The sequence below is a fragment of the Lactuca virosa genome, chromosome 5, assembly GCF_052849685.1.
Source record: "Lactuca virosa cultivar CGN04683 chromosome 5, Lactuca_virosa_CGN04683_v6, whole genome shotgun sequence".
NCBI lineage: Eukaryota > Viridiplantae > Streptophyta > Magnoliopsida > Asterales > Asteraceae > Lactuca > Lactuca virosa.
The window spans coordinates 348,190,521-348,206,565 of record NC_136430.1 but is presented as its reverse complement, the minus strand read 5'-3'; positions in this window follow the sequence as shown (position 1 = coordinate 348,206,565).

Here is a 16,045-nt window from a genome sequence, read left to right as displayed (position 1 = left end):
TAATGATGCCTCTTGAATATTTTCTTAAATAGTACTGTAACCCTAGCACGCCTCTAAAGTAGAAGTTCTTCATCGAGCACTTCTGAGGTGTTGCTGTTTTTAATCATTCGACATTCGTTTGATTCATTGTGTTCGTTATTTGGTTTACTTTCTGTTTTATTTGTTAAAAATCTTATCGATCTTAAAAGAGTTTTTCATCTCAACAATTATATTGTATGTTATGGAGAGGATATACAATTTAAAGATCAAAGGTAGTTCATGGCCTGATTACAAGCCTTGCCTAACAATTACACTCCTACTGAATCAATTAAAAAGAGCTCAAAGGTAGTTTCTAATCTTTACACTCCTAATTGTATTTAGGTACTCACTTATGTTGTGTATGCAATAGGTATTGGTAGGTTTTACCAAGTGGTCTAAACCAATTTGAAACAAGAAACATGGCTGAGTCCTATGCTGTTGACCTAGACAAGAAGACTTGTACTTGTAGATTATGACAACTTAATGGGTATGGATGTGTGCATTCAGTTGCAGCTATATCCTTTCTGAATAGAAATGTTGGTACTTATGTGGATACAATGTTCTATAGTGTTGTGTACAAGAACACTTACAAGTACCTAATTCATAGGATAAATGGTAGCAATATGTGGTCACTTACTGACTTCATACCACCTTTTCCAACAATCAAGAGAAGAATTACAGGTAGACCAAAGGTTAACAAAAGAAGAGATGCATCAGAAAAAGCTCCCAAGACACACTGTGTCTAAGTCAGGGAAAAAAATATCATGCAGTATGTGTAAACAAGTGGGGCATAACAAGGTAACATGTCCTCAAGCTGAAACACCTCAAGTGCAAAAACCTCAACTTGGAAGGAGGCCAAAACAAAATGTGAAAAAAGGAAAACAATTGTCAATGAAAATGGTGAAGGAGCACAAGGAGTTGGTGCATGAAGCAGTGGATTAAAATCAGTGCCTGAAGGGAAAAATGGAGAAAAACTGTGGGTAAGTGTAAAAGAAAGAAATCAGAGAGAATCATCAAGATGAAACTTGCTAAGAGGGTTAAGGACAAAGATGGTAAATGAGATGCTAGTTCAAACCCATTGGACCTTAATGAGTAGGTTATGTTTTCCTTGAACTTGTTATGTTTGTACTTGGTTGTACTTGGTTGGACTTAGTTGTTATGTTTGGAATTGGGTTGTAATAGGTTGATTTGTTTGGATTTGTACTAACTTTGTTTCTTTGAGAAACATATGTAATTGTTTATTTGTTTGTGACTGATTTGTACTACTTATGTTGTTTGAGAAACTTAGTTTGTTTAAGAAAGATATGTACGTGTTTTCTTGATCGTGCATGGTGCATGTTACCCAAGGGAAGATGGGGTCAATAGTTCAAAGAATCAATGTTAATTTGGTTAGGTTACAAGGGAACATGTGGTCCTTGTAACATCAGTTAACACATGTGGTCCAATAATTTGCTTGTGGTCCTTGAGTAAGATGTAGGGTACCATCAGTGGCCACTAGAACAATTAAGACATTGAGTTTAATGTAATACAATAACCAAATTAATACAACAACCATTGATGTTAAACATACAAAACAAAACAAAGTACATAAATTAACCCAAATGACCTTGATTACAACTTGTACATAATTAAACACAAAAAAATACCCAACTACATATTAGGTATACCTTAAACTTAAAGACCTCAGATTGAAGCTTTTTGCTCAACCTAAACAACCCAATTATGATCACACCTTCATTGTTGCAATGCATTTCATCAACCCAAGCTATAAAACTTGAACGAGAATCCCGATTCCAATTATTTTCCTGAATTAGTACATGTTAACAAAACTACGGTTAACATCACAAAATGAACAAATGGTGAATTACCTTTTTGAGACATGCATAAAGGGGCGTTCCTGGGTTATCGTTAGTACATGATGTTCGTATTATTGTAACATTCCTCTCTGGCACGTATCACAATATTGTCCGCTTTGGGCTCCCGGCACGATAACTTTCCAGTGGGTCACCCATCCCTAAATCGCTCTCGCCCGGGCATGCTTAACTGCAGAGTTTTTATGGGATCTGTTGCCCTCACGACTTTAAAACACACTGTGACAAGCAAGGTATCCACACCCCTTATAAGGAAATGTTTCGTTCTCCTTTTAAGCTGATGTGGGATCAGGTAAAACCACCTTCACCCCCCCATTATAGGGTTCGACGTACCTATCGAACATATCGACCCATGTGTGACAACCCGAAATTTTCTATCCGGTAAAGCCAATCAATCTAATCAAATGTCCGACTTGTTTCTGCTATCTTTTAGCATTGTTAAGAGTCTGTTTGAGTGTTCTAAGCCTAGTACACTTAAGGATTGTGTGTAGGGGTGTGTCAGCTTAAGTTTATTGGGTTGAAAAAGAGCCGGAAACTCCATCACAAGGAGTTTACGGCCGCAAACTAGAGTTTACGGCCGTAAACTCTTGGTGGCCGTGAACTCCCATGATAAGTATATATTTCCTTCATTTATTCTTCATTTCACCTCTTTCAACCAAGAACACTCAAACTCTCTCAAGTATTATCAAGGGAATCCATCATTTCTCTTCAAAAACGTAAGTAATTCCTCCATTTTGGCTAGTTAATCTTCTTGATCATATGAATCCTATGAATCACATCCTTGAATTCATCACTTTTCCTTCAAGATCTTCAAATCTTCATCTTTTCACCAAGAACACCAAGAACACCCACTTGTTCTTGGGCCGTAAACACCCTAAATACCTCCAAAGTGTGAGTATCTCTTCCATCATCTAGTTATCCATAAGAAACACTTGATTCCTAACCATGAAACAAGCAATTAGTGCATAATCCTCAAGAGTTTACAGCCGTAAACTCTCCTTTGGCCGTAAACTCAAGTGTGGCCGTGAACACATCTTCCTTTGGTTGTAAACTCAAGTGTGGCCGTGAACACATCTTCCTTTGGCCGTAAACTCCCTTTCATACAATCACATGTGATTGTAACACTTCATTACGAGTGTTTCCTAGTCCCTAAGGTTGTTTCCTTGCATGTTAGTTGTTTTAAAAACTAATTACATGCCTATATATGCCATTACATGTCATTTAGGACTCTTTTGTGTCTCGGGAATTCATTCGTGGAACTTCTCGTCCTTACACGAATCTTCAATTGAATCACCCACATAAGGTGAGTTCATACCCCTATAATCAATCTTTTAAATGTTTTAAATGCTTTTAAAGGGAGGAGGATACAAGTTGAACACAATGATATTGTGTTCATGTTTATGTATGATAACCATCATTTCAAATGATTTCTAATGCTTTATAACTGATCAAATAATTTCAAAAACTCTTTTAAAGTTATGTTACTCTATTGTTTATAAAACACTGTTTTTAAAGTACAATCATAACTCAGTAGATAATCGAGTCTTTTCTACAAATCAGAAACAGTTCAAAACAAACATACTAGTAAACTATAATAGGTATAGTTTAGGGGTTCAGAACATATAATAATAAGAACGAAAAGGAACATATGATAACAAGAACGGAAAGGAACATATGATAACAAGAACGGAAAGGAACATACGATAACAAGAACGGAAAGGAACATACGATAACAAGAACAAGATAACATTTATGTGAGACTACTTCACGAGTTAGCAATATACTTGTTAGGTAGCATTTTGTAACCAGAGTCTCCTGGAGGGAGAATGGACATTGTGTGTATAGATCTATACGGGACTGACAAGCCCGCATCCCGACTGTTCGCTACAGTTTGGCCGGCAGGCCAAGGGGTGACAAATGTCACATCAGATTTGACGCCAGCAGGTCGTTGTGTTTAACACTTGTCGATCAGTATGGTTATAACCACATCACATCTTAACCTTAATTAACAAACTGGTTTTAAGGTATTTAGTGTTTCAGTAGTTACTTTTTACAACATTACTAAATACTTTCATTTTCCCATTACATTCATACGGTGATCTTCTCACATAAAAGGTAATGCAAACTATTTTCTAGTAAAGATAGTCTTAAACTTAGGAAAATTTAATTCATTACAATAGACAAACAGAAGAGTCGAGTCTTAGTACATTCAGTTAGAAGAGGGCCTATAATGCTAACTTTATGATTCCTCGGTAGATACATCAGGGATATATATTAGTCGGGTTCGGTAGACAGTAGAATGTGTGCTTTCCGCTTCATTTCCTGTTCCTTGTTTGAAGTCAATCTTTTGTGAATCGCATACTTTGTAAACACTTTCATATTAATACAATGGTTGTTTGTTATTTTGATTACTATGATGCATGTGTTGTGATACTAAACATGACGTCCTCCACCCTCGAACGTTTCCGCCGCTCCGGTTTGGGGGTGTGACAGATTGGTATCAGAGCATTGTTTATAGTGAACTAAGTATATCAACCTATAAAAGATATACAACTATAAATACAATGGGGCCGAAGTGCTCTGGATAATAATATATTTTAAAAATATAACAATACTTAATAAAACTATACATACATGCTTATACATATATACATACTAGAACAAGTATCACAAGAAGAACAGAACATAAGTATTTAAAGGTTGAACACTGCGGTCAAACCTAGACAGTTATGTAATCATATCTGCGATCAATATAGCCTGATCAACTATATTTATTTGAGATGTGACCGACATGTGTTTGGGAGCGATGTGGTGTTGCAACAGTCTTAAAACTTACCTAATTCTATTCAATGGATTTCTAGATCAGAACATAAAGTTAAAATACTATAGGAGAATTTTATAACACTATAAGACAACAACAATTTTAAAACATACCAAGTTCATTACATTAAAATACTATAGGAGTATTTTAGGCACTATAAATAACTTATGTGAGAACTTAAAAGACCCTTCTACTAGGTCTATGATTCCGGAGTGTATACTTCCAAGGTTTTATATTATTGAGATTTTATAGACTTAGAATTTGTGATCTATGCTTCACTTCCTGTTCCTTGTTTGGTTGTGGTTTTGGAGTAGGATCACTTATTCGAAGGTCTATTTAATCTTAAATTATATACAACTTGTATACATTGCGCAATTATAGGATGACCCGGTAAGGATCACCCCATAATGTTACACTTAATCTCATAGATGCTTTAGACACTTCCATTCTCATATGTCAAACCCTGATAGATGTAACCACTCCATCATAGCAGTCAGCAGAGGAGTCAAGGAGAAACAAAAAGAGATTCAAAAAGAGTTTTCCAAGAAGTGATCAGCCGGAGAAACAAAAACGTCTTATGCGTCACACTAATAAATAATAAACTTAATTGACTTACTGAGTTAGTGATTTCACTACTCACACAATGTGTTAGGATTATTTCTTTTCATGCAGCCAATATCAGTTATTCAATGCACATAAATTCATTCGAGGATAGCCACTTCTGATTCATAAAGTTTATTTTATATAGACTCCCTTTATGAATTATTTCCAGAACCCTATGAAAGTCAGAACCAGATGCACTCAGAACTAGGATAACTTTGTCATTCTGCTTTCGGCTTATAACCACTGCTATAGACTTATTCTTGTCTCATCTTTGTATTCTTTTTAGCAAAAAATGCCTCGTGGTAGACCTGTAGGGCGCTAAGTCAATAACGCAACAGAGAATCCACCACCACAGTTCAATCCTGCTGCTCTCCAAGCAGCGATAGTAGCCGCAGTAACAACTGCTCTAACTCACATCAGCGAAAATGGTACCAATGGAACTGGTAGCGGTACCCACTCAACCAACTCCGGAGTTACCCACGGGAGTGTTCGTACAAGGACTTCATGAACTGCAAACCCAAATCCTTTAATGGAAATTGAGGAGTCATTGCTCTGATGCGATGATTCGAGAAAACAGATTCGGTCTTCGCAATCTGTCTGTGCCCAGAAGGGAGCAAAGGTAAGTTTTCTGCCTGCACCTTCTCCGACAGAGCCCTAACATAGTGGAATAGCCATGTTAAGTCACTGACCTTATCAGTGGATAACTCCATAGGTTGGGAGAACCTAAAAGAGATGATGTTGGAAGAATACTGCCCTAGGGGCGAAGTTCAAAAACTGGAACAAGAGCTATGGGAGCATACATGGTCGACTCAGATATAATGACCTACACTGACAGGTTTACGACCTAGGAGCACTATGCCCCGAGATGGTTACCCCGGAAAGTAAGAAGATAGAAAGGTACTTCTGGGGTTTATCTACCCCGATTCAAGGAGATGTACTGCCTTCTAACCCAACTACATTCGATAGCACCAAACGCCTGGCCCAGCGACTCATTGACCATGGAGTCCGCCATGGCGTGGTGGTCCCCGTTCCCGAACCATCAAAGGGAGGGAACTATAAACGAAAGTCGGGGACAATGAGGAAGGAACGAACAACATAGGAAACCCCGCAGGAACAACAAATGGTTACTATATACGCCGCCACAATACCTGCTACTCCAGCACCTGCCATTCGATATGCTGGAACTCTCCCGAAGTGTGATGGGTGTAACTAACACCACACCGGAGTTTGTCGGGAAATGCAATGCTTGAATTGCCACTAGAAGGGGCACACTGCCTGATTCTGCAGGGCACCGACACAACCGATCTCCCAAGTCGTCGGGAGTAGAAGTAAACCAGACCTGCTATGGCTGTGGTGAGACATGGCACTACAAGAGGGACTGCCCGATAACGAAGAACTCAGGAACGGATGGACGAATTCTAATGATCACAGCAGCAGAAACTACCCCGGAGTCCCCAACGACCAGCGGTACGTCTTCGAAATAAGAATTATTTAAAATTTAATTTATATTTATATAAGATTAAAACTTGGGGAAACATCTAAAAGTAATTATAATAACTCACTCATTTGAACAAGTCACAACATTCATAAGAGAACTAAAGATCCGTACAGGTGAGCTATGATGGCTTAGTATGTACATCAGGGTTGTGCATAGCTAAGATTTTGCAGACTAAGAGTGAGTGATTCCGCCTTAATTCCTGTTCCTTGTTTGGTTGTGGATTTGGGCAGAGTCACTCAGTCGACCGTCTTGTTCATCTTAATTATACATAACTTGTATATGCCAAGCGATCATAGAGGTACCGAGGAGGATCATAATATAGAGTATCGACACTAGTTATCAAAACACTTGCACTGTTAGTACTCTCTCATCGTGATACGATTTGTGGCAGTGGTAATATCTAGGAGAAAACTGAAAGCACTAGAAAGTCTACACAGAGTACATGGTCGAGCACACTCAGAATACACTATCGTATAACAAACGCTTCTTTCAAATCGGCCTAACTTTTGTTTTTGTAAAGAGTCCATTGTCATCATTCGTCATGGATTGGCGTGGTCCTCACCGTACTAAGTTCATATGTTTCGAAATTCCATCGCCTTGACCGTCAAATTCACGAAACCCTCGTCATTCGTAACGACAACCCGAACTAGACCTCAGTTTTGTCTCTTCTCTTCTAAACCCCGAAGTACTCATGCGAGGAGTACCTTGCCCTCCGAAACCTTAACACCGTATATTCAGCAGACCTTACCGAACTACCACTCGTCCAACAGATCAAGTTCAAGCACAGAGGCTAAGGACGATTACAGCCCACCTATCACTATTAAGTGTATGCGTGAGGGTGGTATATAATTATGATTATGCAGATTTAATATGTGTGTTTATGCCCTATCTCCTGTTCCTTGTTTGGTTGTGGACCTGGGGCAGAGTCGCATATCCGACCGTCTTACTAATCTTAATTATATACGACTTGTATACACGAGGTGATGATAGAGGGACCAAGTATGAATCTTATCATGAGCGTCAGGGCAAAGTTGCCCAGGTCTACGAGTGAGTATTCTGCCAATCAGAGGCGCACAACCCCAGGAGTACTGCTAAGAAAGCTAATTTCAGGACATAATTCCATCTAACGGGCGGATGATGTGACAACCCGAAAATTTCTATCCGGTAATCCAATCAATCCAATCAAATGTCAGACTTGTTTCTCCTATCTTTTAGCATTGTTAAGGGTCTGTTTGAGTGTTCTAAGCCTAGTACACTTAAGGATTGTGTGTAGGGGTGTGTCAGCTTAAGTTCATTTGGTTGAAAAAGAGCCGAAAACTCCATCACAAGGAGTTTACGTCCGCAAACTAGAGTTTACGGCCGTAAACTCTTGGTGGTTGTGAACTCCCATGATAAGTATAGATTTCCTTCATTTATTCTTCATTTCTCACCTCTTTCAACCAAGAACACTCAAACTCTCTCAAGTATCATCAAGGGAATCCATCATTTCTCTTCAAAAACGTAAGTAATTCCTCCGTTTTGGCTAGTTAATCTTCTTGATCATATAAATCCTATGAATCACATCCTTGAATTCATCACTTTTCCTTCAAGATCTTCAAATCTTCATCTTTCTACCAAGAACACCAAGAACACCCACTTGTTCTTGGGCCGTAAACACCCTAAAGACCTCCAAAGTGTGAGTATATCTTCCATCATCTAGTTATCCATAAGAAACACTTGATTCCTAACCATGAAACAAGCAAGTAGTGCATAATCCTCACGAGTTTACGGCCATAAACTCTCCTTTGGCCGTAAACTCAAGTGTGGCCATGAACACATCTTCCTTTGGCCGTAAACTCCCTTTCATACAATCACATGTGATTGTAACACTTCATTACGAGTGTTTCCTAGTCCCTAAGGTTGTTTCCTTGCATGTTAGTTGTTTTAAACACTAATTACATGCCTAAATATGCCATTACATGTCATTTAGGACTCGTTTGTGTCTCGGGAATTCATTCGTGGAACTTCCCATCCTTACACGAATCTTCAAGTGAATCACCCACATAAGGTGAGTTCATACCCCTATAATCAATCTTTTAAATGTTTGAAATGCTTTTAAGGGGGGGTACAAGTTGAACACAATGATATTGTGTTCATGTTTATCTGTGATAACCATCATTTCAAATGATTTCTTATGCTTTATAAGTGATCAAATCAGTTCAAAAACTCTTTTAAAGTTATGTTACTCTGTTGTTTATAAAACTCTGTTTTTAAAGTACAATCATAACTCAGTAGAAAATCGAGTCTTTTCTACAAATTAGAAACAGTTCAAAACAAACATACTAGTAAACTATAATAGGTTTAGTTTAGGGGTTCAGAACATATAATAATAAGAACGGAAAGGAACATATAATAACAAGAACGGAAAGGAACATACGATAACAAGAACGGAAAGGAACATACGATAACAAGAACAAGATAACATTTATGTGAGACTACTTCACGGCTTAGCAATCTACTTGTTAGGTTGCGTTTTGTAACCAGAGTCTCCTGGAGGGAGAACGGATATTGTGTGTATAGATCTATATAGGACTGACAAGCCCGCATCCTGACTTTTCGCTACAGTTAGGCCGGCAGGCCAAGGGGTGACAAATGTCACATCAGTTTCGACGCCAGCAGGTCGTCGTGTTTAACACTTGTCGAGCAGTATGATTATAACCACATCAAATCTTAACCTTAATTAACAAACTGGTTTTAAGGTAGTTAGTGTTTCAGTAGTTACTTTTTATAACATTACTGAATATTTTCATTTTCCCATTACATTCATACAGTGATCTTCTCACATAAAAGGTAATGCAAACTATTTTCTAGTAAAGATAGTCTTAAACTTAGGAAAACTTACTTCATTACAAAATACAAACAGAACAGTCGAGTCTTAGTACATTCAGTTAGAAGAGGGCCTATAATGCTAAATTTATGATTCCTCGGTAGATACATCAGGGGTATATATTAGCCGGGTCCGGTAGACAGTAGAATGTGTGCTTTCCGCTTCATTTCCTGTTCTTTGTTTGGTTGTGGGCTTAGAGCAGATTCACCTAGTCCACTATCTATTCGATCTTAGCTATATATATATTCCGTATACACCAAGTAACCATAAGGAGTACCAGGTATGGGTCAGGTCATAGCATACAAATTCAATACATCGTTTTCTAGTACAAAAACATACTTTTCAGATAGAACATTTAGTAGGCTAAAGTAGAAACTTATCAGCAAAAGGGTTTAATTCATTTTATTAAACCAGTATAACTTAAAGGACCTTTAGTGGCTTTTTCTATAATACCTTAGTTTATAGATCAGGGTTATATATAATTAATATCCGATAGGCAGTTGGATGTGTGCTTTCGCCTCATTCCCTGTTCCTTATTTGGTTGTGGGCTTAGGGCAGATTCACCCATTTAACTATCCGTTTGATATTAGATTATATATATCTTGTATAAACTAAGTGATTGTAGAAGGAACTATTGTGGTTACCATTTTTTATAAAGGAAATATATGATTTTCTTAAAGAATGTTTTCATCAAATATAAAGAACTATTACAGTTAACTCCATAAGTACCAAATGAATACAAGAGGGTTATATATAGTGAAGATCTAACAAACAATCGAATGTGTGACTTCCGCCTCATTCCCTATTTCTTGTTTGGTTGTGGGCTTAGGGCAGATTCACAGAATCGATTGTCTGTTTACTCTAAATTGTATAGGATTTTCTGGAGGAACAGGCGAACTTTTCTAAAAGAACTTACAACTTACTTTTCATCACTTAAATACTTATGAACTCACCAGCTTAAATGCTGATCTACTCTTTCAAAATGACTTGTATTCTCAGGAAACTAGTAGACAGGTACGCGCACTGGTATTCAGAAGATGAAGTATAGTAGCTTCATGTCTTGTTTTGTTATTTACTTTTGAAGTCAATCTTTTGTGAATCACATATTTTGTAAACACTTTCATATTAATACAATGGTTGTTTGTTACTTTGATTACTATGATGCATGTGTTGTGATACTAAACATGACGTCCTCCGCCCCCGAACGTTTCCTCCGTTCCGGTTTGGGGGTGTGACACCATGCCCTAGCTCTGATACCATTTGTAACATCCCCCTCTGGCACATATCACAATATTGTCCGCTTTGGGCTCCCGACACGAAAACTTCCCAAGCGGTCACCCATCCCTGAATTGCTCTCGCTCGGACACGCTTAACTGTAGAGTTCTTATGAGATCTGCTGCCCTCATGGCTTTAAAACGCGTTGTGACAAAGAAGGGGTCCACACTCCTTATAAGGAAATGTTTCGTTCTCCTTCCAATCCAATGTGGGATCAGGTACAACCCACCTTAGGTAGGCTGAACCTAATCCCACATTGACTGGGAAGGAGAACGAAGCATTCCTTATAAGAGGTGTGGATACCTTCCCTAACACAAAGCAGTTTAAAGTCGTGAGGGCAGTATATCGCATAAGAACTCTGCAGTTAAGTGTGCCCGAGCAAGAGCAATTTAGGGATGGGTGACCCCTGGGAAGTTTTCGTGTCGGGAGCCCAAAGCGGACAATATTGTGATACGTGCTAGAGGGGGAAGTTACGAATGGTATCAGAGCTAGGGCACGGGTCGATGTGTTCGACGAGGACGTCGAACCCTATAACGGGGGGTGAAGGTGGGTTGCACCTGATCCCACATCGGCTTGGAAGGAGAACAAAACATTTCCTTATAAGGGGTGTGGATACCTTCCTTGTCATAACGCGTTTTAAAGCCAAGAGGGCAACAGATCCCATAAGAACTCTACAGTTAAGCGTGCTCGGGTAGGAATAGTACCGAGATGGGTGACCCCCTGGGAAGTCCTCGTGCCGAGTGACCCAAAGCGGACAATATTGTGATACGTGCCATAAGGGGATGTTACAAATGGTATCAGAGCTGGGGCACGGGTCGATGTGTTCGACAGGGACGATAGGGACGTCGAACCCTATAATGGGGGGTGAAGATAGGCTACACCTAATCCCACATCGACTGGGAATGAGAACTAAGCATTCCTTATAAGGGGTGTGGATACCTTCCTTAACACAACGCGTTTTAAAGCCGTGAGGTCAACATATCCCATAAGAACTCTGCAGTTAAGCGTGCCCGGGAGAGAGTAATTCAGGGATGGGTGACCCCCTGGGAAGTTTTCGCGCCGGGAGCCCAAAGCGGACAAGAGGGGGACATTACAATTACAGCCTCAACTCCACATCCACATTCCATGTTCTTCATTATGTAGCTGCACAGTGGAGAGTATTTGAAGAAGAAAACAATGTGGTAGAATGAAACAAGTAGGTATAGAAGAAACTTTTAACTGATTGCTAGTGGAAAAGACTAAATCACCCCCAGTGTGCAAGGCACGTGGGGTCACTAACATCCCCACTTTTTCCTTCTTCCCATTTCTAATGCACTTTCAATGGAATTTTTTCTAGATAAAAGTTAAAAAATTTGATCATACCCAATGAACAAAGAACATGTAACTTAGAAAACACTTTTCATGAAGACAAGTCTTTCATTCATCATTGGATTTCACTTACAAAATGTCTGTCATATAGACAGGCCTTCTACATATATCGCCAAAAAAGCAAATATAAAAATAAAAAATAGAAAATCTACATACTAGTATGCTTCGTAACCACCATTGTTTCAAATCCACCCATCACCTAAGCTTAACAACGAAATGGAGCACAACCACCAGCAACAAGAGCATCCCCTCCATCATGCCACCCATTGCAACATCGATAACTTTAAACTTCTGATCATGGTCATCCAACTTGTGCTGGAGACTGATGTGGTCAATCCTGGACACGATATAGTCCTGTCTGAGCTGCTCCTTTAACCGTTGCATTTCAGATTGGTTTTCTGCAATCTTCTGACCACATTTACTAAATATTGAATGGATCACATTATAGTTAATTCTTCACCAGAATTTAAAGAGTCGGGTGAAGGTGGTGGAGCTGACATTGTCGCTTTTTAAGGGTTCTTGTTGATGAGTGTTTGGCCGAATATGGTAAACAAGTTTCACGGTTTTTTTACATCAAACCCCACATGGGTGTGTCTCGTTTAATATGCAGACCTAATTCTGGAACTCAATCGTCTGTGAGGGTTGGTGGGATGTTGGTAGAAAGTAAAGGCAATAATTAACCTATGCATGCGTGTCATCGAGTCAACTCAGTATTGACTAACGGGTTCACTCGCCTGCTTACTTGGCAAGTGACTAGGCAGGAAAACCTGCTAAAATGGGTAAGGGGACTTTTCCAATAAGTAAAACAGAAGTGTATGCCCTTTAAATGCAAAAAATACTCACGTGGGACCATTTAAACCATTATACGTAAGTTTGTTGGGATACAGTGACAATAACCCTAAAATTTATGAAATAATGGGGTTAGGGGTAAATCTATCCGCAAACCGATTGTTACACTAAAAGTAAAAATAAAAATAAAATGCAACACAAGTATTATAAAGTAATATTTTGGTATGGAGTCTAAGTAGAGTTATTGATATGGGTGTATGGATTCAGAAAGCCATACAAATCCATCTTAGCTACTTTAATGGTCTTATCCTATGTTTTGTGTAACATCCCATAAATTTCATAAAAATTTAAAACTTTTCAAAAACAACCCATAGACAAAAGTGTTTACAAATAACCTAAGTTTCAAAAGTTTTTAATCATAATCAAGATGTCCCAAAATCCAATATCAGAAAAAACCGGAAGATGTGCACGATCAGGCCTTCGCTTTCCCACGATCCTTAGAAGTACCTGAAACAATAAACTGAAACTTTAAGCTAAAGATTAGTAAATTCCCCCAAAGTACCACATAATACAATCAAACAAATATACAAATGCATGTTGGGTCCACAACCTCCCGGTTGGATTACCCTGGCCCATAACCTCCCGGTTGGATAGCCCTGCACGTAACGTACTGGGTCCACGACCTCCCGATTGGATTACCCCTGCCCATAACCTCCCGGTTGGATTGCCCTGGCCCATAACCTCCTGGTTGGATTGCCCCGATCTATTGACTGGGAGCACAAAGCAACACAATCTCAACCTCAAAAATGTCGACATATACAGATAACAAATATTCTCATCAGACAGTTAATCATATAACCAGTAATTACAGATAGTCCTACAAATCTACTAGTCTAGCGCATATTAGTAATCATCAATTAATCATACAGTTCTATCGCATATTCAGCATAATATAGATATATATATATATATATATATATATATATATATATATATATATATATATATATATATATATATATATATATATATATATATATATATATATATCAGGATGCCAAATCATATGGAGCAGCCTTGGTGCCTTCAACCCACAAGTACAGTGAGGAGAACTCACCTATCAGACTGAAAAGATCGTTGACATAATACTGCTTGGAATATCCACCCTACCGGTCACCTATTCATCAAATTGTGACCACACTCAAATACAACTAAAAATACCCAAAATACCCTTCGGTCAAACTTGGTAAAGGTTAAAATTAATCCATACTCGAAGGTCCATAATCCACTAGTCACTTCGTGACCTCTAATGGTCATGTTGTGACCTAATAATTCCAAAACAGTCGAGGATTACCATCCTTACGTCATGACATCCAGGATCTCACGTCGTGAGGATCCCCCTGGACATAAGTTCTTAATGAAGCTCTTAATCCCTTTTTGGCCAAGAATCCAAATATTTCATAGTGTCTTATTCACTCCATAACATCATAAAAATTATGTCTTTTTGGACATACATGTCCCAAATACTAACTACGGTGCAAAATTAGAAGGTAACACCAAATCTCATGCAAGTCATAAAACTCCACCATATTCCAGATCTAGCATCTATAACACTCAAGGGAAACTAAAGATCGTTTTTCATGGTGGAACTTGGTGAATCGTCATTCGCCTACCTTCAAATATTTTATAGCTTGGATTACGGCATCCCTCTTCCAAGTTATAAAATGTTGTGTTGGGTCCTAGCTTTAATATTTCATATTGGGTGTTATATTAATGATTTAAATCAACTAACTTGAATATCTCCCATTTTAGATGTCTGGTTCAGACAACTATGATCATCCCAAATCCTTTGGAACAAAATTTCCTAATGAAGATGATGTCCCGTGGTTGGATCATGGAAATCATCCTTCAATTCCTCCACCTCCTCCAATTATTCTCCCTAACCCACAAGTTGTTGAATAGTTCAAGGTCACTCAAGCCCTATTGGCAAGCAAAGTCTATGTGTGCTCACATCTTGGAGATGAATTCACATATTGACAAGCCGGGAGAGTTGGGTGTCAAAGTCTTGAGGAAGTTGGTTGTTGACTAGGTTCTTCAATCACTTTCTAAGTCACATAGTTAGTTCCTTTAGGACTACTATATGACAGACCATGACATGACCCTTAATGATCTTACCTATTTTCTTGATGCTGCTGAATCAACAATGATTTGGAGCACTGGTAAAGCAAATTTGATTAGAAGATCGACTTCCCAAACTTCCATGGACATTGACAATGGTAACATTGGAAATCCAGAAAAGTTTTCTCTTCCCAATGGAAAGGGATCGACCATAGTCAACTCGGTTGACCAAATGGTAAAGAGAAAGGCTAAGTCTGAGATAGTCCTGTGTACCATTCCCAAAGAGTCCATATGTTTCTATTGCCAAAGGAAGAGGCATTGGTTGCGAAGCTGCCCTATTTACCTGAAAGATCATAAGGATGGTAAAGTCAAAAAGTTTGACTCTACTTCGGGTAAACTCCACTATCTAACTCTATTAAGTTCCTATTTTGAGATTCTTATTACATGATGTGACTAGGTTGCATTTTGATGTTTTAAGAATCAAAGAAAAGGAGAGGAAGCTTAAAGGAAGAATATGTTGATTCTGATCGCGAAGATGGATTTCGATCACATGGTTCGGTGATCAGAATTTTGAGTTGTTGCTTTAGAGTTGTGATAGATTGCCTAGGAATAAATAACAACATTGTTTTCATTTGCATTTGCATTTGCATTGTAAGGATAAGTTTTTCCGCAAGTTTTAAAGTAAAAGAAATGGTTTTAATTTAATTTATTTTAAATATCCTTACAATGGCATTTGTGAAAAATTGTTGTTTATATGATTCCATTAATAGCAATATTGGAAAATGGATTTGATTCTTTCGTTTGTGGTAGTGTCATAA